We start from the raw sequence: 20,499 nt of genomic DNA on the forward strand, positions 1-20,499 counted from the left end.
GGTCACCTCTGACCATGGCCCTTCTTCCCTGATTGCTCAGTTTGGCTGGGTGGCCAGCTCTAGGAAGAGTCTTTGTGGTTCCAAACTTCTTCCGTTTAAGAATGCTGGAGGCCACTGTGTTCTTGGAGACGTTCAATGCTGCAGAAATGTTTTGGTACCCTTCCCCAGATCTGTGGCCCGACACAATCCTGTCTCCGAGGTCTATGGACAATTCCATCAACCTCATGGCTTGGTTTTTTCTCTGACCTGTACTGTCAACTGTGGGACCTTATATAGACAGGTGTGTGCCTTTCCAAATCATGTCCAAGCAATTGAATTTTACACAGGTGGACTCCAATCAAGTTGTAGAAACATCTCAAGGATAATCAATGTAAACAGGATACACCTCATAGTAGAGGGTCTGAATAGCAATGTAAATAACGTATTTGTTTTTTATTTGTAATACATTTGCAAACATTTCTGACAACCTGTTTTTGCTTTGTCATTATGGGGTATTGTGTGTAGATTGCTGAGGAACATTTTTTATTTAATCCATTTTAGAATAAGGCTGTAACTTTAAATAAATTGGAAAAAGTCGAGGGGTCTGAATACTTTCCGAATGCACTGTAATTCTATGATATAGATCCCCTGCAGTGACCAGCTAGCAGCCTGGCACTCCTCTCCTCTTTCGGTTTCTGCCTCTCTCTCTTGGCACAGCCTGCTGTGGAGCTCAGCAAACAGCTGCACCTTCTTACTGCTAAGTGGCTTTTGGATGCTTACCCTGTCTGGCATCTCAGCCAGAGAGAGAGAGAGAGAGAGATGAGAGTGAGGCAGCTAGCCACACACACACACACACACACACACACACACACACACACACACACACACACACACACACACACACACACACACACACACACACACACACACACACACACACACACACACACACACATATACACAGTCTGGCCTGGGGCCTGTGTTAGGTTAACTGTTCCCACCTCTGGCTGTGTAAACCTTGGATGCCCTGCCCTGTAGCTGACCTGGGAAAGGTGTCTGTCGGTCTGTTTGTTAGAGACCATGCCAATGCCAGACCACATGGTATGGTATGCCAATGCGGTGCTGTGCCACACAGAGTGTTGTTAAACTCGTACTGTGGAGTTTTATAGGGTAGGTTCTGGCAGGGGTGCTGATCTGTTGCACCCTTTATGTTGTATTGTACACCATTCATTTTCTTTTGTGGATGATAATATTGGCTGATGAAAATGTCAAAAAATAAGTGTGTGCGTGGTTTATGTGAGCTCATCCACTGTTTATCTGGGGGCTGAGAGATTAGGTGTGCTTTGATAAAGCACTCTCTCTCTCTCTCTGTCTCTCTCTCTGTCTCTGTCTCTCTCTGTCTCTCTATCTCTCTCTGTCTCTCTCTCTCTGTCGCTCTCTGTCTCTCTCTGTCTCTCTATCTCTCTCTGTCTCTCTCTCTCTGTCGCTCTCTGTCTCTCTCTGTCTCTCTATCTCTCTCTGTCTCTCTCTCTCTGTCGCTCTCTGTCTCTCTCTGTCTGTCGCTCTCTGTCTCTCTGTCTCCATCTCTGTCTCTCTCTCTCTGTCGCTCTATCTTTCTCTCTCGACTCCATAGCAAAGCACAGAGGGAGAGAGAGAAGTGTTGTGTTTCGATGGCCAGGTGGTTTTGCACAGTGCTTTGGTAGATAGATTGCTGTCGAACGTCAATATAATAGGAATTGATTACCTATAATAGTTTTAGTGCATTGTTAAGATGCAGCTGCAGCTTTTTATTCCAACGTAATTACCTAGCGTTTATGGAAGAATGCTTTCTGCTGGCGGAAGGGAATAGATGGAGTAGCGGTGGGTCGATGGGACTATTTTCTCTCCTTTCAGAGGTGGGCGCACAAGTGGAGTTAAGGGCCTACTTCTTTTCATGCCATATGAGGACAGCTTGTCCATAGAAGAGCATGTTACTGTCAGACGCTGTGGTCGTTAAAGTGATGAAGACCGAAATGGTGGCCGGTGTCATCGCAGTAGCAGTAGGACGATTTATTATGAAGCGGTAATCCAGCGTTTCCCCTATAACTAACCAGTGGATTACACACATTCTAGGGTTTGAGAGGGAGGGCCCTGTGAATGTACTGGTGCTGGGGTGGATTTTAAGAGGTGAACAGAAGGCCAAGGTATCCTCCCTTATGATCAATGAAAGCATCAGTTCATCAATAGACTTTGGCACCAACAATAAAACTCACATGCTACCTTCAGTTCCCTCTCTCCCTCCCTCCTTCCCCACACCACCACATCACAGAAACAGTGCCATACCATGGCGGAAGGAGGGAGAGGGGAGAAAAGAGGGGGGGGGATAGGAGGGAGGGGGAGGAGAGCAGGAGAGAGTGAAACCCTGTGAAGCGTTGAGCTGCCTGCACCATGAGGGAGGCCTGCCTCTTGGGTGCTCCTTTCATGTTTTGTACGACTCAACTTGCTGATAGTATCTTGGCTTCTCTTCCTGGTGGGGTGTCGCTCGCTCGGTCGGAGGCTTTCTCTACACCTAGACTGGGCCTCTCTTCTCTCTCTCTTCTCCTCTCTCCTCTCTCTCTTGTCCTCTCTCCTCTCTCTCTTCTCCTCTCTCCTCTCTCTCTTCTCCTCTCTCCTCCTCTCTCCTCTCTCTCTTCTCCTCTCTCCTTTCTCTCTTCTCCTCTCTCCTCTCTCTCTTCTCCTCTCTCCTCTCTCTCTTCTCCTCTCTCTTCTCTCTCTCCTCTCTCTTCTCCTCTCTCCTCTCTCTCTTCTCCTCTCTCCATTTTGGACAGCGTTTTCTTTTTTGTTCCTCCTCTGCGGGCCCTCACCGCCCCAGCCACCCTGGCTGCCCTACACCCCACCAAATCCCCCAAATCACTGCTTCACGGCCCCGGGATCCCACTGAGCACGTTGCCATGGTCACTGGGAAGCTCCTTGTGTGATGTGGCTCAAAGTGAGCCGTCCCTGGGTGGAATTACCCGCTGCTGAATGGAGAGGAAAAATGACCATTATTACACTTCACAGCCCTGGTCGGGCCCCTATTTAAAGAGAGAATAAAGGAGCCCCGGGGACTTAAGACGAAAGAGAGGGAGCGGGAGAAAAGAGAAAGAAGAAGAGGGAGTGCAAAAGAGGGGGAGGGAGAAGAGAGAGAGAGGGGAGTGGAAATGAAAGAGCGGAGCACCACAGAGGAGGAGGGGGGGGTCTTTTAAATGGATTAATTTGAGATGATAAATTCTTCGACATGCTTGAATTTGTATGTAATTGTAAACGGTTAAAAAGTCGACTTCTTTTGTTTAATTTTTTTTGTGATTTAAAAAAAAATATTGAATTTTGTGAGTTTTGACCGTTTTTGCTATTAGCCAGAAAATACAACGGCTAGCTATCCAAAGAGGTAACATGGATAAAACAAAATGTAAAAAAAAACGTATCACAGTGATATGATCAGACATGGCTCCCACACCAAAGCGTCTCTTTTCTCTTCTCTCTCCCTGGGTCTCCACATAGTTAAGCCCTTGTGCGTTTGTTCCTCTCTGTGAGAGTTCCTCCATACTGGGCTGCTCTGTGTGTGACGGCCCTGTTCTCTTTGAGCCTGAGCTGCTCGGGGCCGAGGCTCACCACGCCTGAGCCTGATCTGGGCCCCATGCAGCCAGGGGCCTCTCTCTGCTACACACATACACACACTCGATCTGATCAGCTGTCTGTCCTTTCCATGGTGTGGTGGCGGGTTCCTCTGTCCATGTGAGAGAACATCCAGAGGCGTAAGAAGTTTATGCTCCTCGGAGAGGTGGGGTTTGGTTCACCCTCCTGAGAGTTTGAGTGTAAGTGTGAGAGAGTGAGAAGTGCCATTGGAGCTAGCCATGCCTTGAGAGGTTGAGCTAATGGAAGAAGAGCTCTTGAAAAAAGAGAATCACAGTTCGAGGGGTGGGGGGGGGGTGAGTAACACACCTGGCAGCCATGGGGAGAGAGGCTGAGCGAGACAGACTGACTGGGAGCTCTTTATGTGAGCCCGTAGCTAGGGATAGAAGGGGAGAGGGTTTGTGTGTGTGTGTGTGTGGGGGGGGGGGCAGTAGTGAGAGCTAAGTTACATCCAGTTATTGTTACTCGTCTGAAGGGGCTGCCAGTGGAGGGGGGGAATCAATTCAATTCAAAGGGGCTTTATTGGCATGGGAAACATATGTTTACAATGCCAAAGCAAGTGATATAAACAAAAATGTAATAAACGATAAGAAATGAACAGTAAACATAACACTCACAAGAGTTTCAGGAATAATGATTATATTATGTTATATCATGGCTACACGGTGTTGTAAAAATGTGCAAACGGTTAAAGTACGAAAGGGAAAGTATAAATAAACAGATAAATAAAGGTTGTATTTAGAATAGTGTTTGTGCTCCACTGGTTGCCCTTTTTGTATGGCAACCAGTCACAAATCTTGCTGCTGTAATGGTACACTGTGGTATTTCACCTAATAGATATGGGAGTTTCTAAAAACATGTATTTGCTTTCCAATTCTTTGTGGGTCTGTGTAATCTGAGGGAAATATGTGTCTTTAATATGGTCATACATTTGGTAGGAGGTTTAGGAAGTGCAGCTCAGTTTCCACCAAATGTTGTGGGCAGTGGGCACATAGCCTGTCTTCTCTTGAATGCCAGGTCTGCCCACGGCAGACTTTCTCAATAGCAATGCTCACTGAGTCTGTACATAGTCGACGCTTTCCTTATTTTGGGGTCAGTCACGGTGGTCAGGTATTCTGCCACTGTGTACACTCTGTTTAGGGCCAGATAGCATTCCAGTTTGGTCTGGTTTTTTGGTTAGTTCTTTCCAATGTGACAAGCAATTATCTTTTTGTTTTCTCGTTATTTGGTTGGGTCTAATCCTGGTACTCTGTTGGGTCTATTTGCGTTTGTGTACAGAGCCCATAGAACCAACTGGCTGAGGAAACTTTTCTCTAGGTTCATCTCTTATGGAAGTTTTGGGAATCGCTTCCTTTTAGGTGGTTGTAGAATTGAACGGCTCTTTTCTGGATGTTGATAATTAGCAGGTATCGTACTAATTCTGCTCTCCATGCATTATTTGTGTTTTTACGACTGCTGGGTTTGGTTTGTCTCCTGAAAGGGAGGGGGTGAGAAAAGGACGGAGGCAGATGAAGAGCTTTTTTTAAATTGATCCTTTATTTAACGAGGCAGGTCAGTTAAGAACAAATGTTTTATTTACAATGACAGTCTATCAGGGAACACTGCTTCGCTCAGGGGTAGAATGACAGATTTTTACCTTGTCAGCTCAGGGATTTGATCCAGCAACCTTTCGGTTATTGGCCCAACGCTCTAACCACTAGGCAACCTGCCGACCCAGCTTAATGGGCAAAATGCTGGAGGTGGACAACACTTGCTCCCATTGGTCGGTTCTGATGAGGTAGTTGAGATCCTAGCATTATAGAAATGGTTTTTGCTTCTGATTTCTGTAGAAAATCCTATTTATTAATTAACGTGGATGTTGATTTAAGGCAGCCCTCCGCAATTCTCTGATTCAGACCGGTTGGGTCAAATGCGGAAGACACATTTCGGTTGGAAGCGTTCAGTTGTGCGACTGACTAAGGTATCCCCCTTTCCCTTCCCTAAAGGTACCCAAGTGGATGCTTATCTGACAATGACTAAATGCTCCATTATTATGACAACTAACAGTGAGGTATTGTAACGGTTGGTCAACGTAGCGTGTTGTGTGATTGTGGTAGCGAGTTAGTGACACTGTGGCACACGTTAATGATGTAATGCCCAGAAACATTGCATCACTCTGCTGTCATGCAGTCATGTTTTTTAATTTTTTAAACATTTTATTTAGATGATAAGGTTATTATGTTATCTTACTGTATGTAAGACGTTTGTTTGTCACACGTCCTGTTTTAATAAGAAAAGGAACCCAACTCCTAGTGGTTCCTAGTAGTCTTAGCCTTTTCACTGGAATACAACACAGTCGTTTTGATCTGTACCTTTTGATAAGTGGCTGACTTACTACGTCCCCGTTTAGTGTTTCACTTTACAACTTCCTCCAATTCTGTCTCTCCACTCTTCTATTTACTGATGAGCCAAAGGACAAGTCTTCAATTCTCGACTATAAAACAGGTTTAAATGTTTCCAAGAGGACGTTCCCGCAAGGATGTCCTTGATTCAAGATTTTGTGGGGCCTTTTTTTGTTGTTACAAATTGATGAGAAATATTGACCGACTGTAGTAGAGTGTCCTTGCATTAGGATGTTCCTAGTAAATAGCCTAGTTCCTTGTAGCGCTTCTTTCTTCAACTTTAATGCCGCACTGCAGTTTTGTACTGACAGTTGGGGGGGAGTGGGGTTTTTTTTTTAAAGGAAAAAAAAATAAGTTGACTTGGTCGATTTGTGAGCAAAAAAGCCCAGTTGGTATTATTTCAGCAGTTAGTCATGTGATTTTTTTTGTTTAGCGTTGGCTCAGCCACACATGGTGGTAAATGAGCATCAGTAATAAATTCACTGCAGAGGAATCTCCAGAGACCCGTGGAATAGTAACTTAGTATTACTTCCATAGATCAATGATACGCTCATAGCGGCTTGGGAGATGTATGCATCCCTTACCTGGGATTGGATGCCTACAGGTTCCCCGTTGGGGATCCTACAGTACTCAGTTCTGAAGTAGAGGAGGTCAGTTGGTTGGTTGATGGGCGCACTTTTATAAAAGGCAGCAGCGTTCCCGAGTCTGACCCACCATCCAACCAGAAGGGTTGTTTATTTTCCTGCGGATCACAAAGGCTGGAAAAGCAAACCGGTAAGAAAACAAAAACAGGGGGATCGAGACGAGAAAAAGTGGAGGATATTTAATTAGCGGTTGTCCATGTCCGTTTTGGTCTGCACAGGGCAGAACCCACACACAGGGAAGAGCAGTGGCTGATGGGTGCTTGATTTGGTCCTGTGTTTTAAGTGAAACTAAGGACGGGGTAGTGGATAACACCACACACACACACACACACACACACACACACACACACACACACACACACACACACACACACACACACACACACACACACACACACACACACACACACACACACACACACACACACACACACACACACACACACACACAGAGAGAGCGCGCATAGGGATGATGGGTATACACACAGAGTGTACAAATGATTAGGAACACCTTCCTAATATTGAATGGCACCCCTTTTCCCCTCCGAACAGCAATCAATTCGTCAGGGCATGGACTCTAACAAGGTGTCGAAAGCGTTCCACAGGGATGCTGGCTCATATTGACTCCAATGCTTCCCAAAATTGTGTCAAGTTGGCTGGATGTCCTTTGGGTGGTGGACCAATCTTGATACACACAGGAAACTGTTGTGTGAAAAACCCAGCCTGACACCTACTACCATTCCCCGTTCAAAGGCACTTAAATATTTTGTCTTGCCCATTCACCCTCTGAATGGCAGACATACACAATCCATGTCTGAATTGTCTCAAGGCTTAAATGTCCTTATTTAACCTGTCTCTTCCCTTTCATCTACACTGATTAGAAGTGGATTTAAAAAGTGACATCAATAAGGGATCATAGCTTTCACCTGGATTCACCTGGTCAGTCTGTCATGGACAGCAGGTGTTTCTAATGTTTTTTTACACTCAGTGGTGAGGGAAGAGGGACTGGTGTAATGGAGGACAGCGGGCAGGGTGAGAGGTAAAGAGAGGTGTAGAGCGAAAGACTGTCTGATGAGAGAGTTCTCTCCTGCAGAACTGTAGGCGTTAATGGGTCTGTTGCTGTTTGCCAAGTCACACTGCTCTGGCTGGCCCTCTGAGGTGCCCCACCTCACACACATGAACACGCACACACACCTACTCGGTGCTCATGCACACACACGCAGTCATTCATCACTCGCGGACACAAGTATGCAGACACACACTCATGCACGCATGCACACACACACTCACAGTGCAACTCAATTGTATCATTTTGGTTATGTAACACTGGCTGAATGGCCAACCCCCATCATTGTGCGCTGAGGCAGAGACAGAGGAAAAGCGGGGGGACCTAGGAGAGGTAGAGGGAGGTAAGGAAAGAGGGGGAAAGGGAGAGACACAGAGGGAAAGAGGTTTGGGAGAGAGATTGAGAAGATCTATTAGGATCTCTTTTTGCCTACTTTGTCTCTTTTTGCCTACTTTGTCTTCCATGAGTTAGGGAAGGAGGAGAGTGAGTGGGCGAGAAAGGGAATGAGATAGGGGGAGACTGAATGGGAAATAAATGGGAGAGGGGAAGAGGGGAGCACCTGGTATTAGCATCTAGCGATAACATTTAGCATAGTCTCTGACGTTCTAGCATTAGCGTCTAGTGGTACCTAGCGTAGCACATAGTATTAGCACCTTGCGCCAGCATCTAGTGTAGAAACTGGCATAAGCATCTAACATGGTGTTGTCCACAGAATGCGTGTTTACTGATGACATCAGCCACACACACTCCTGTAGCTGGCTATGTTGTGTTCGGTGTGAGACCCGAGGACCAGAGCCCCAAAGTGCTGTACCCTTCTCTCTCTTTGTCTCTCTACTAGTGAGATCATCATCTGTCTCTCTCTTTCTCTATGTCTCTCTATCCGATCGAGGTTCCGTACCCACTGTGTTCCGAGTAAGGTTCCACACATACCCTCACACACATGTGCTGACAGTGTGGTGATGGGGTGGCCCCAGAATTAATGCTGGCTCATTTCTGTCTCTGGGCCTCGATCAGGTGGTGAAGCTGGAAGCATTTTGGAAAACTATTCTGTGACGTTGCCATTTCTGTATTGGTGAGACCCATCACATTGACTGACTACAAGTTGGACTGAGCAGATGACACTGATCAGGGGAATCTTCCCTCGTCATACTGTAGCTGCCTGCCTGGGCCTAGCTCCTAGCTTTTGCTTCTAGCTTCTGCCCCTTTAAAGAGGCAGAGCCCCCATTCACAACAAAACAAAACATCCCCCACCCTGCCTTGAAGTAAATACTGATCCTACTATAATGGATAGATAAAAACCATGTACTTAAACCTGTACTAACCCCCATTCATTTGTCTTATATTAGTGATTACTTCAAGGAAGAGACGAAGGACGGATACATGTTAAAAATACCCAAACAAAACCAGCGATTCTGTTCTGCTCAGTGTACCTCATGTCTGGAACAGGGTTATGAATGGCTGTCGCCGTGGCTCCCAGAGTGGTTCAAGTGATCCCGTGTCCGTATTTACATTCAGTAAACTGCTAGTTTACACAAGGAATGTGTCCCAAATAGCACGCTAGTGCACTACTTTTGATCAGGTCCCTATGGGCCTTGGTCTAAAGTAGTGCACTATAAAGGGATCCGGGTGATATTTTGGTCCTACACCAGGAGGGCTGTAGTAAGGCTAGTGGACACACAAGTGGCTTTTTATGTGCTTCATAAACATTTTTTTTTACATCCCCCAAAAATACTTTGAAATTGTATCGTTGACGTCCCCTCAACTCATGTAAAACACTCAACTTAACGGGCTGCCCCAGTGATATTAAAAAGGAGAATTACGGACGGACGGAAGGAGAGTGGAGTTTTTTTTTTTTCAAAAGAATGTCACTTAGAAGTCAAGGGCACTCAAAGTCCACATGCAGTCAGGAGTCTGGACGTGGTGTTTTTACCCCCTATAGAACTGGAGAGCCGTACAGAGTCACGGTGGAGATTTCCGGGTGGGATTTCATGGCCGTGAGGGACGACACTGAGGATGAGGAGAAAGGGGTTCATGTGCGTGTGCACTGTGTGGTATGTCCCTGTGCGATTGGTTGGACAATGTGTATAGCTCATAAGTAGCATGTCGTGATTTAGCAATGCAGGTTGTTTTATTTTTTATTCTGCCTCGATCACTGGTTATGAGAGTAAACCCAAAGTGTGCTATTGAAGCTACAGTTGAAGTCGGAAGTTTACATACACTTAGGTTGGAGTCCTTAAAACGTGTTCTTCAACCACTCCACAAATTTCTTGTTAACAAACTATAGTTTGGCAGGTTAGGACATCTACTTTGTGAATTTTTTCAACAATTGTTTTACTTATAATTCACTGTATCACAATTCCAGTGGGTCAGAAGTTTACATACACTAAGTTGACTGTGCCTTTAAACATCTTGGAAAATTCCAGGAAATGATGTCATGGCTTTAGAAGCTTCTGATAGGCTAATTGACACCATTTGAGTCAATTGGAGGTGTACCTGTGGATGTATTTCAAGGCCGACCTTCAAACTCAGTGCCTCTTTGCTTGACAGCATGGGGAAATCAAAAGAAATCAATCAAAAATGGTAGTCCTCTACAAGTCTGGTTCATCCTTGGGAGCAATTTCCAAACGCCTGAAGGTACCACTTTCATCTGTACAAACAATACTATGCAAGTATAAACACCATGGGACCACGCAGCCGTCATACCACTCAGGAAGGAGATGCGTTCTGTCTCCTAGAGATGAATGTACTTTGGTGCGAAAAGTGCAAATCAATCCCAGAATTACAGCAAAGGACAAAAGTATCTATATTCACAGTAAAACGAGTCCTATATCGACAGAACCTGCCAGGCCGCTCAGCAAGGATGAAGCCACTGCTCCAAACCGCCATAAAAAAGCCAGACTAACGTTCGCAACAGCACATTGGGACAAAGATTGTACTTTTTGGAGAAATGTCCACTGGTCTGAAGGAAAAAAAATAGAACTGTTTGTTTAAAACTAATTGTTATGTTTGGAGGAAAAAGGGGGAGGCTTGCAAACCCAAAGAACCCCATCCCAACTGGGGGTGGCGGCATCATGTTGTGGGGGTGCTTTGCTGCAGGAGGGACTGGTGCACTTCACAAAACAGATGGCATCATTTTCTCTACTATTATTCTGACAATTCACATTCTTAAAATAAAGTGGTGATCCTAACTGACCTAAGACATGGAATTGTATTGTTACTTGGATTAAATGTCAGGAATTTTGAAATGTATTTTGTATGTAAACTTCTTGACTTCAACTGTATGTGCTAAACATGTCGTCTCACACGGTGTTATTGAGGTAAACTATTGTGCTCGTGCCATTAGTTTGCGTGGTGCTTTAAGGTTTTTCTCTGTCTCCTGCTGGATGTATACTGCATAGATATGTTGCTCAGTAGTGATGTCATCTCCTATAGTCGGTGGATAGTAGTTCATTAGTCACATATGGGAAACGAAGTTCAGTTGGTTTGAATGCCATTGGCAAACATGTCTACATATATGTGTCGGATGAAGAGTCATTCTGAGAACAGAGCGTTTTATTTTAGCAGAATGTAAATAATGCCCTGGCAAACGGTCTCTAAAAAAAGAAAGGAGGGAGAGAAAAAAAGCTGACCACATGTAAGAAAATCCATGGGAGAAAAGTATGCCTTTATCTTTTAATAAAGGGAGGAGAAGCCAGGAGGCTACATGAAATGACTGTGTAATAGCAGAGGAGAGGAGAACCTTCTGAAGACTTAATTCACTTAATTATAGCAGTGAGCAGAGCGGGAGAGCAGGGCGGGAGGGGGGGGGGGGAGAGGGCGAGCAAGCAGGAGAGAGTGAGAAATGGAGAGTTCAACTCTGATGAGAGCTTAGCTAAGTATACAGGTTACAGGTGTATACACAGCCTTGTGTGTGTGTGTGTGTGTGTGTGTGTGTGTGTGTGTGTGTGTGTGTGTGTGTGTGTGTGTGTGTGTGTGTGTGTGTGTGTGTGTGTGTGTGTGTGTGTGTGTGTGTGTGTGTGTGTGTGTGTGTGTGTGCGTGCATGCTTCTAAGGCCGTGTTTACACAGGCAGCCCAATTCTGATCTTTTTCCCACTAATTGGTCTTTTGACCAATCACATCAGATCTTTTTCAGAGCTGATCAAATTGGTCAAAAGACCAATTACTTGGGAAAAAAATCAGAATTTGGCTGCCTGTGTAAACGCAGCCTGTGTGTGTGCACTTGGGTGTGTGTGTGTGTGTGTGTGTGTGTGTGTGTGTGTGTGTGTGTGTGTGTGTGTGTGTGTGTGTGTGTGTGTGTGTGTGTGTGTGTGTGTGTGTGTGTGTGTGTGTGTGTGTGTGTGTGTGTGTGTGTGTGTGTGTGAGTGAAGCTGTACAGATTACACACATTATGTGTACACCAGGAGGCTGCTGAGGGGAGCACAGCTCATAATATAGCCTAGAATGGTTTTCATGTGGCTGATACCATTCCATTGTCTACATTCCAGCCATTATTCTGAGCCGCCCTCCCCTCAGCAGCCTCCACTGGTGTACATACAGTATCTAACAGTTGGACCTAGTGTTCATGCTGATCCATCCTGAAAAAAGTCATTTTCCAGACTGCATGGTGAAATCTTCTTTCCTTTAAAAAAAAAAGCTGGCAGATGTACGTACCCATTCTAAACATAGGCTTCTTCTTCCTCTCTGTCCTCTGTGTCTAGACGCCAGGCTCTCCTCCTCTCCTCGTTGTAGGCTGTGGTTTCTGTCCACTTGGGTTGGATTGTACCCTCTTTCTCATGCTCAGGGCCAACATGTAGCCCGTTGAGCCAGCGGCCGGGCCGCACACTGTGGCTCTGGCTTTAAGTCAGTGCCTGTGTCCCAATTGGCACCATAGGGTTCTGATCATAAGCAGTGCACTATGTAGAGAGTAGGGTGCTCTTTGAGACTCCGACTAGCTCTGGGTAAGTGTAAGTGTTTATGACAGACAGGCCATATGCATGGCAGACAGCTAGAGTTTAGAGTTTCTGACCTGTGAGTTTCATGTTTTGTTTACTTTAAAACGTACTGTAACTTTACATTGTTATTTCAGTCATCCGTTTACTTACGCAAAGACAAGGCCATATCTTTCTATAGTTCTCCTACAAATATTGTGATCTCACATTGTTATCTGGTAGCTGTGGAAGTAACATTACTTGAAATTCCAGAGCGGTTTTTGAATTAATGAAGCAAATGGAATTACTGATCAGAACATAGTTTTTTTTGCCCGATGCTACACATGTACAACACCACCATATTCTTTGTTTTACTTCTTAGAAACCCTTGAACAGTGTGCGAAAGAGAAGGAGTAGAAGGTTTTAGTGTGACAAGACATATGACGTTGTGGAGTAGTGTGTCGGGCCTTTTCCCTCTTCATAGGGACTTGAGCACACTGCTACTCTGCTCTGTTTTTCAGCGCTCTACTCCATTCTACTCAACTCTGCTCTGTTGTGCTCTACTCCGCTCTGCTCAGGGGAAATAGTTTTTTGTTGTTGTTGATGTAAACAGCCCAATCCTCATCATTCCTCTCTGTGTGTGTGTGTGTGTGTGTGTGTGTGTGTGTGTGTGTGTGTGTGTGTGTGTGTGTGTGTGTGTGTGTGTGTGTGTGTGTGTGTGTGTGTGTGTGTGTGTGTGTGTGTGTGTGTGTGTGTGTGTGTGTGTGTGTGTGTGTGTGCTTTACATTAAAAGAGGGAGCTGCGCTTGCCTGTAGGTACATTTTTGCTGTCATCAGGCAGGCGACTCCCTACACTGCAGCGCATGCCCAAATGGAGATTCTTTAGCAGGGATCTCTTTCTTTCTTCTTGAAGCGTCTTACCAAGAGCTATTAATTATTAACATAGATGGCTAACATCAAAGCGTCTGAATTAAATGGACTACAGCCAGAGCCTGGCAATGGAGAACTGAAACTGGGTGAGAGGGAAACACACACAGAACAGAATAAGATCATTCAGTCTTCGCCTCAGAAGTTTAAATGCATTTATGCAGTTGGGGGAAAAAGAAACGTGTTAGTGCCTATAAAGTGGACACGACTGTAGACCTAAAGGGACTAGCCAAAGAGTTCTATTTAACCCCATTAGAATCAACTCGTGTGGATTGCATACTGCATTCCGTATGTGGAGTACTACTTTGTTGTGAGTCAGTTTGTTGTTGATCGATGGTGAAGCATTAGTGAATCATTCATCCCCTTATACCCAGTGAGAACCTGTATTAAAGAACACACACACACACACACACACACACACACACACACACACACACACACACACACACACACACACACACACACACACACACACACACACACACACACACACACACACACACACACACACACACACACACACACAGCTCACTGCACACTTCCTCTAGTCAAAATGAAGGTGAATGTGGATTGAGGTGGAGGGTTGCCAGTCAGCCTGGCCTGGCGAGATGTGCAGTACTAGTCAAGTTTGGACGCACCTACCTACGAAACTGTCTCTCATGAGGACCGCCGCAGGAAAGGAAGACCCAGAGTTACCTCTGCTGCAGAGGATAAGTTCATTAGCGTTATCAGCTTCAGAAATTGCAGCCCAGCCCAATGATCAAGTAACAGACACATAGCAACTGTTCAGAGGAGACTGCGTGAATCAGGCCTTCAAGGTCTAATTGCTGCAAAGAAACCACAACTAAAGAACACCAATAAGAAGAAGAGACTTGCTTGGGCCAAGACACGAGCAATGGACATTAGACCGGTGGATATATGTCGTTTGGTCTGATGAGTCAAATTTGAGATTTTTGGTTCCAAACGCTGTTTCTTTGTGAGAAGCAGAGTAGGTGAACGGATGATCTCTGCATGTGTGGTTCCCACCGTGAACCATGGAGGAGGAGGTGTGATGGTGTGGGGAAGCTTTGCTGGTGATACTGTCTATGATTTATTTAGAATTCAAGGCACACTTAACCAGCATGGCTACCACAGCATTCTGCAGCAATAGGACATCCCATCTGGTTTGCGCTTAGTGGGACAACCATTTGTTTTTCAACAGGACAATGACCCAACACACCCCCAGGCTGTGTAAGGGCTATTTGACCAAGAAGGAGAGTGATGGAGTGCTGCATCAGATGACCTGGCCTCCACAATCACCGGACCTCAACCCAATTGAGATGGTTTGGGATGAGTTGGACAGCAGAGTGTTAGGTAAAGCAGCCAACAACTGCTCAGAATATGTAGGAACTCCTTCAAGACGGTTGGAAAAGCATTCCAGGTGAAGCTGGTTGAGAGAATGTCAAGAGTGTGCAAAGCTGTCATCAAGGCAAAGGCTGGCTACTTTGAAGAATCTCAAATAAAAAATATATTTTGATTTGTTTAACCATTTTTTGGCTACTACATGATTCCATATGTGTTATTCCATAGTTTATGTCTTCACTATTATTTTGCAATGTAGAAAATAGTACAAATAAAGAAAAACCCTTAAATGAGTACTGTAGGTGTGTCCAAACCAAAAGACGTTCCAGGAGAATGGAACTACACACATGGAACATAACTGGTACTTTATGTTCCATGTGTGTAGTTCCATTCACCTGGAAGGTCTTTTGGCCCAATTGATGAAAGGTTCCACACCATGGGCCCTTTACACAGGTAGACCAAACCTTTGACTGGTACTGTATATAGATGATGGGAATAGAGAGCGAGGGAGGGATCAAGCACAGTATGTTCCAAATGGCAGCCTATTCCCTTTATAGTGCACTGCTTTTGACAAGAGCCTATGACTACTCTCTGCTCTCCCTCGCTAGTCTTTCTACTGATCTATCTCCGGTTGTACAGTATTGGAGAGGAATCCGTCCTGGTTGTAGGGAACACGAGTGCCAAGGGTTTCCCCGTTCCCCCCTACACGGTGGCTTCTGCAAGTTCTCATCTTTGGGATAGAACATCTATCTTATGGAAAGACAGGGTCACTGGTTCGAATCCCCGAGCTGGCAAGTTGGACAAATCTGCCATTCTGCCCATTGAGCAAGGCGCTTACCCCCAACAACAACTGCTCTCCGGGTGCCGATGACGTGGATATCGATTGAAGCAACCCCCCCCTCTGCATTTCTCTGATTCAGCGGGGTTGGGTTAAATGCAGAAGACACATTTCAGTTGAATGCATTCAGTTGTACAACTGACTGGTTATCGCCTTTCCCTTCCCTATAAATTGTCGATTCTTCCGTGCTCTAAAGTGGAATGAAGTCCGCAGCGTTTGTTCCAACTTCTTCCAGCTGCTTAACTACAACTTTAAATGAAGAACAAAACAGTTAAACTCAATAGAGGAAACAGTTTCTGTTGCGAAACTTTTTGCAACAGAATCAGCGTAAAGAATACATCCCTGGGCTCAGACAGAATGTATGTTGGTTGGTCAGGGAAAGTAGGAGTTAAAGGGCCAATCAGCAGTTGAAACAATAAAAAAGCGTTCTACACGCCACTGTTTCGTTAAAAAGCTGAGGGATCGGGCTGGAGAAATGTAATCACTCTCAAATCCATAGACAGAGCAAAGACTTACCATCTCTGATATAGAAATGATAGTTTTAACCATATTTTGAGGCTATACAGTGTTTTTTTACATTTACTTTCCACTGAAATGTGTCTTCCGCATCAGAGAGGTGAGGGTGTCTGCCTTAATCAACATCCATATCTTCGGCACCCGGGGAACAGTGGGTTAACTGCCTTTGCTCAGGGGCAGAACGACAGATTTTTACCTTGTCAGCTCGGGGATTCTATCCAGCAACCATTTGGTTACTGGCCCAACGCTCACTAGGCTACCTGCCGCCCCTTCCAATGTTTGTTTACAAAATGTATAAGTGAAATTATTCAAGAAACAGTGGGTACAGAGGGATGAGGTTGCCAGTTGACATCACCATGAGTTAAGTAGGCCAACAAGCAAGAGATTTACAAACCACAATAGCAGCTAGTTTTCAGTTTTCCCGTCCCCACTCAGACCATTCTCAGACGGTCTTAGCAAGCTTCTTACTGTGATTGTTTTAATTAAAATGGTCAAATAAACAAAAATAGCTTCTTAGCAAAGATCAATTTGCTCTAGGACTGTCTGGGAGAGGTCTGAGTGGGGAGGGGAAACCCAGTTCTCTGATATTATGAGTGTGATATTTTGAGTGGGGTTCGCTAAGGACCGCCCTCTGATTATTATCAAGCATGCTTCTCTTCCTCACTCTCTTGCACGCAGGGAAATGCTGTGAGATATCTTACTCATAATATCAGAGAACTGAGGTTACACAGGTACTCTTAAGTTCTCTTTTTCAAATATATCTCACATGTGGGGATATGGTCAAGTTGCGTATCGCAACACATGCTCTCTGAAGCCAGGGAAGTCCCTACATAGCAACCGTCAGAGGTCCCGAAACTAAGGTAGTACGGACCAAGAAGATGCAGGGACAACCCGTCAGGAAAAACCTCAAAAAGTGAGGGAAAGCCCAAAATACATGGACCAATCTCAGTACAATGAGACATGTCCCAAAAACAGTGCTCAAGAGGTCAACTCCTCTAGGAGAGGGCCCTTCCTAGCACCCTTGCCATTATAAATCAATATAATGGTCCCTGTGACCTTGACAGACCTTGAGCGCCTATAGAAGACAGCCCCTCAATTTCGAATCTGGACACGGTCCGCTTGTAGACATTAAGGAGCCCAAACTCCACTGGGGGATGGGAGAACAGGGTCATCAGTCCTCAACTCCTGTGCGCTATCTCAAGGATTTCCGTGACTTGATCCCATCGTCATCCTCGTTGTCCCCTAACTCGCTTTCCCCTGACACTACTTCGACAGTCAGGGGAGGGAGTCGAGGCTATCCATGACCTTGCCCAAACTGGGCTCGGTTGTGGGGAGCTGAGCCTCAGCTGTCGCTTTTGGCTCAGAGGCATGAGGGGGCTAACGAGATAAAAGCACATTTCAGCCTCCTCTTCAGACCTGCTGTAGTAAGCAATCTGCAGTGCTTACAGGACTCGGGGTCCTCGAGCGCCTCCTAGGCATGTTCCCTACCCAAGCAATTAATGCATAGAGGGAGGGAATCTTTCCCCGCTATCATGAAGCCGCAAGCACAAGAACGTGGGGGTTAGAGTGCTGGGCTACGCTCGTCCTGGGATGGGATAGCAGTGGCCATTTCAACGGATAACAATGCCTGTTGTAAAAATAACATGTAGACTGCAGAGGCTAGCTAGTTAGAAGCTAGCAAAAGAGTAGCTTGTGTAAACAGCGACACCAAGCTAGCTAGTTAGGAGCCTTGCGGCATAGCACAAGCAATATTGAGCACTCTGTAACGCTATAGCTGCGAAGCTATTGGGGCGTAAGCTAGCTAGCAGCCAACTCATGGTGAAGGTGTGCTGTGGCTAGCTCAGTGCTGGCTGAAGGAAAGCGAGTGACCGAGTTAGCATTCAGAGAAAATTGCTCCCGTGACGTGAAGGCAGAGAGGGTCGGTCTAGCTAACACAATGGGTGAACAAAGCTTAATAGAAGGGAGCTAGCAAAGCTACCGTGTTGCAGTTAGGGTATGCTAGTCTCTCAGCAAGCTAGCCAAAGCCTTGCAGCATGGGCTAACTGAGTCTCAATAGCTAGCAGTGACACGTTTTTATTTTTTTACCTTTATTTAACCAGGCAAGTCAGTTAAGAACACATTCTTATTTTCAAGGACGGCCTGGGAATAGTGGGTTAACTGCCTGTTTAGGGGCAGAATGACAGATTTGTACCTTGTCAGCTCGGGGGTTTGAACTCGCAACCTTCTGGTTACTAGTCCAACGCTCTAACCACTAGGCTACGCTGCCGCCCCCACTAGCTACTAACGGAGACTGAGAAGTAGAAATTTCTACTTAAATCAAAAACCTGGTTAGAAGTCAACCTCTCAACAGGGTCTGAAGACCTATGCTCGGCAGCGATACCCTTCACGGTTCACTTGTGAGCTGGCAACTGGTATCCAGTCGATATGAGGAGAACTAGAGTAGTGACACTTCGGTTGAGGAAGAGAAGTGAGAATAACCAGAGGGCGGGAGAGTGTCTCCTTTGATGGAATTGAGGGTCACCTCATTCGCCGCTTTGCCTGTCTGTCTCCAACAGAGTTGTTTTAGGTGAATACTTTCGAGAGTAGGCGATCCTTAGTGAACCCCAAATGTGAGATATCAAAATGAACAATTCAAAGAGAACTGAAAACGAGCTGTTACTGGCAGAGAGTTTTTGGAACTCTTTGTCTTATTGGTCTGTTAACTAATTCACCACATGGTGATGTCACCAAGCAGGCCAAAACACCATCCCACCGAAACAGGCAGCTCTTTAGTGTGTCCTAAATGGCACCCTATTCCCTTTTAGAGTGCACTTCTTTTAACCAGAGACCTGGGCCCTGGACAAAAGAAGTGCACTACATGGGCAATAGGCTGTCATTTGGTATACTGGTCTGTCTCTAGTGACACCATGTAGTATGAAAGAAAGTTGAGAGACAGACCACATGTGCTCATCCTTCCAAAGTTATCATCATGTTGTTTACCTCTCCATGGACTGGGGTCGACTCCCTCGGTCATCTCTCGCATCGCGCTTTCTCTCTCTCTCTCTCTCTCTCTCTCTCTCTCTCTCTTTCTCTCTTTCTCTCTCTCTCTTTCTCTCTCTCTCTTTCTCTCTCTCTCTCTCTCTTTCTCTTTCTCTCTCTTTCTTTCTCTTTCTCTCTCTTTCTTTCTCTCTTTCTCTCTCTCTCTATTTCTCTCGCTCTCGCTCTCTCTCTCGCTCTCTAGCTGCTGGGCCTAACTGCTGCTGGAGTCAGACCATTCAAAGTCACACAACCCCCTCCAGTGGCTGGGAGTGAGAGTGCAATGTCTTTGGGGGGGAAATACATTGAAACGACTGAGTCTAAAAAGCATTAAGGACACCTGCTCTTTCTATGACATAGACTGACCAGGTAAATCCATGTGAAAGCTATGATCCCTTATTGATGTCACTTGTTAATTCCACTTCAATCAGTATTGACAAAAGGGAGGAGAAAGGTTAAAGAAGGATTTTGAAGCCTTGAGACAATTGAGACATGGAATGTGTGTATGTATCATTCAGGGTGAGTGGGCAAGACAAAATATTTTAGTGCCTTTGAACGGGTTATGGTAGTAGGTGCCAGGCGCACCGGTTTGTGTCAAAAAACTGTAACGCTGCTGGGTTTTTTTTAAGCTCAACAGTTTCCCATGTATATCAAGAATGGTCAACCACCCAAAGGACATCCAGCCAACTTGACACAATTGTGGGAAGTATTGGCGTCAACATGGGCCAGCATTCCTGCGGAACGCTTTCAACACCTTGTAGAGTCCATGCCCCAACGAATTGAGGCTGTTCTGAAGAAATTGTATTTATTTTTTATTTGACCTTTATTTAACTAGGCAAGTCAGTTAAGAACAAATTCTTATTTTCAATGACGGCCTAGTAACAGTGGGTTAACTGTTCAGGGGCAGAACGACAGATTTGTACCTTGTCAGCAACCTTTCAGTTACTAGCCCGACACTCTAACCACTAGGCTACCCTGTTCTTCATTTCTTGTACACTCAGTGTAGACACACTTTGGATGTTACGCAACAAAACTGACGAGTGCGCAACTATGAGGCAAAACAGACTGGGTTGTCTTAGACTATTGACAGCATGTAAACTATATTTCGTCTCCAAATCTTTATTGAAAACACAAACCCATTTGCACACACTTGTTGGTCAATTACATTCAATTACATTGGTTAGCTAGCTATAACAAGATACAACGTGCTGAAACGAGCCACCTAGGATTCCCCA

At 45.4% G+C, this 20,499-nt stretch overlaps 1 protein-coding gene across 1 annotated transcript in view; it reads left to right on the top strand.

Moving 5' to 3' along the window:
• znrf3 (zinc and ring finger 3) overlaps positions 1–20,499 on the top strand; it is a 116,057-nt gene that overhangs the window by 85,560 nt on the left and 9,998 nt on the right.

This window comes from Oncorhynchus gorbuscha, linkage group LG04 (genome assembly GCF_021184085.1).
Source record: "Oncorhynchus gorbuscha isolate QuinsamMale2020 ecotype Even-year linkage group LG04, OgorEven_v1.0, whole genome shotgun sequence".
Classification (NCBI taxonomy): Eukaryota; Metazoa; Chordata; class Actinopteri; order Salmoniformes; family Salmonidae; genus Oncorhynchus; species Oncorhynchus gorbuscha.